Genomic DNA, 2,500 nt, shown 5'->3' with positions numbered 1-2,500 from the left:
CAGAGTCACCAAGGCAAACGGACCGGACGAGCCGACCGATTGGTTTTGATCTAATAAAAGCGTCCCTTCCATCTCTGGTCGGGACTCTGTTTGCATGTATTAGCTCTAGAATTACCACAGTTATCCAAGTAACGTGGGTACGATCTAAGGAACCATAACTGATTTAATGAGCCATTCGCGGTTTCACCTTAATGCGGCTTGTACTGAGACATGCATGGCTTAATCTTTGAGACAAGCATATGACTACTGGCAGGATCAACCAGGGAGCTGCGTCAACTAGAGCTGAGCAGCCGGCCGCCCGGGAGTGTGTCCCAGGGGCCCGCGCGAACACGCAAGCGTCCGCTCAATTATTCTGCAAACAGGAGGAGGCTGAGCTCCCCTGCACAATACACCTCGAAACCCTCTCAGGTCCCGGCGGCGCGCAGCGCCGTCCTAAGTACTTGGTCGGGTTCGAGAGAGGCGCAATCGCCCGGAGTTAGGCGAGTAGACGCTTTAGGTGCGACCACCCGTGCTCCCAACTGAGCTTGCCGCTGCCGACAGAGGCCCGGGAGCGTGCTGTCGTGGCATTGCCGGCGGGAGACAACACGCGCCACCTACGGTGACCGGCAGCTCCAACGCCAGCGCCACAGAAGGGCAAAGGCCCCACGTGGGTGCCGAAGCGAACTCTCCCAGCACAGCGCACGTGCCAACACGTCTGCACAACTGCGATACAAACCACCAGCGAGAACCGCTGGGGCGACCGAGCAGCAGACGGCGTCGCGGCGCCGAGTGCCGGGCGGCGGCGCATCCTCAACGCACACAGTCCTCAGTCGGACCAGCACACTGCAGATGTCCACCGCGCTTCGCACCGGGCCCGCGAGGACCCACTTTGGCCGCCCGGCGCCGCGCGCAGGGTGCCCCGGCGCGCAGCTGCGCCGCCTGCCGCGTCCGTCGGCCGGCGCGCCTGCCACTGGGCGCCCCCACCAGCCGGCTGTAGCGCGTGCGCCCACGCACCGCGCGGCCAGCACGCCGGGCGGCCCCCCCTCACCGGCCGGGGACGGTCCCACCCAGCCACCGCCGCGTATCGCTTCACACACAGATTTGCCCTTACTGATTTACCTCCAGCAACAACAACCGCACCACAATGGGTTTACCAGTTGTTCATTTGCGTTGCGTCACGTCACCAGCAAACGTAGACGTCCATCCCAGTTTGCAAATGCAACGATTATTGCATACCTGTCTGTTAGGTGTCACGACACACTACGTCTGCCCACATACACGCAACAAAATGTGCACGACTAGAGAACACGTGGGAGGTGGCCCCCTACGTATGCGATGTCCATTACGAGACCGACTGTCAACCAGCATCTGTACCATGTCGCAGATGTGGAACGCGGTGCACCATGCTATCACACTGTGTGAGAAGAGACGACTACGTTTGAATACACGCGCCACTACATCAACAGACGGCTCATGCTGATCGCCATCCAGGGCGTCCGTTACTCCCACACGTCTCTATGGCGTACCACACTGCAATGTAGCTGTTATGGGGAGACGGCACGTGGCTGAGTGCACAACATTTGGACCGTATGGTTCGCTGTTGTTGGGCGCAGTCGTACGGTCACACATGTGCCACAGCGTATCATTCAGTACATACGGACCTATGTGCAGTACAATGTGAGGATTAAGCTTACGATATCAGCGGACAGTGGACACAGGCCGTACCACGACGTAGACTGAGCGCTTCGACATGCGAATGCCAGTGAACAGCTGCGAAGGGCATTGAACACGCAAGCACCTGAACGACCAGCGTGCGAAGGCAGGGTGGAGGGGGGGGGGGCGATGTACATCCTGCAGTTGTCCACATTACAGTGTACAGCGGGAGCATGTAAAAAGTAAGCAACACTTGCGAAGTGTTCAACATGAAACGACACACAAGAGGGTGGGCGGTGCGAGTAGCGAACTATATTCAGAGGGTTGTGGTTAGACAACACTAGATTAATGTAACGTGTCATATGCCAATTACAGAGCAGGTTAAGGCACAACGTGGGTTAGGTTAAGGCACAACGTGGGTTAGGTTAAGGCACAACGTGGGTTAGGTTAAGGCACAACGTGGGTTAGGTTAAGGCACAACGTGGGTTAGGTTAAGGCACAACGTGGGTTAGGTTAAGGCACAACGTGGGTTAGGTTAAGGCACAACGTGGGTTAGGTTAAGGCACAACGTGGGTTAGGTTAAGGCACAACGTGGGTTAGGTTAAGGCACAACGTGGGTTAGGTTAAGGCACAACGTGGGTTAGGTTAAGGCACAACGTGGGTTAGGTTAAGGCACAACGTGGGTTAGGTTAAGGCACAACGTGGGTTAGGTTAAGGCACAACGTGGGTTACGTTAAGGCACAACGTGGGTTACGTTAAGGCACAACGTGGGTTACGTTAAGGCACAACGTGGGTTACGTTAAGGCACAACGTGGGTTACGTTAAGGCACAACGTGTGTTAGGTTAAGGCACAACGTGGGTTAGGTTA

The 2,500-nt window shown here is 56.8% G+C and overlaps 1 non-coding gene across 1 annotated transcript in view; it reads right to left on the bottom strand.

The window, feature by feature from the left end:
* LOC126129427 (small subunit ribosomal RNA) overlaps positions 1-266 on the bottom strand; it is a 1,909-nt gene extending 1,643 nt beyond the window's left edge. The window contains exon 1 of the ribosomal RNA XR_007527289.1: positions 1-266. This exon is cut by the window's left edge and continues 1,643 nt beyond it. This is a non-coding gene — a ribosomal RNA (small subunit ribosomal RNA).
* Positions 267-2,500: the final 2,234 nt, after the last annotated feature.

Source organism: Schistocerca cancellata, unplaced genomic scaffold, assembly GCF_023864275.1.
Source record: "Schistocerca cancellata isolate TAMUIC-IGC-003103 unplaced genomic scaffold, iqSchCanc2.1 HiC_scaffold_536, whole genome shotgun sequence".
In the NCBI taxonomy this organism is placed as follows: domain Eukaryota; kingdom Metazoa; phylum Arthropoda; class Insecta; order Orthoptera; family Acrididae; genus Schistocerca; species Schistocerca cancellata.
This window is presented reverse-complemented; position numbering and strand designations above follow the sequence as displayed.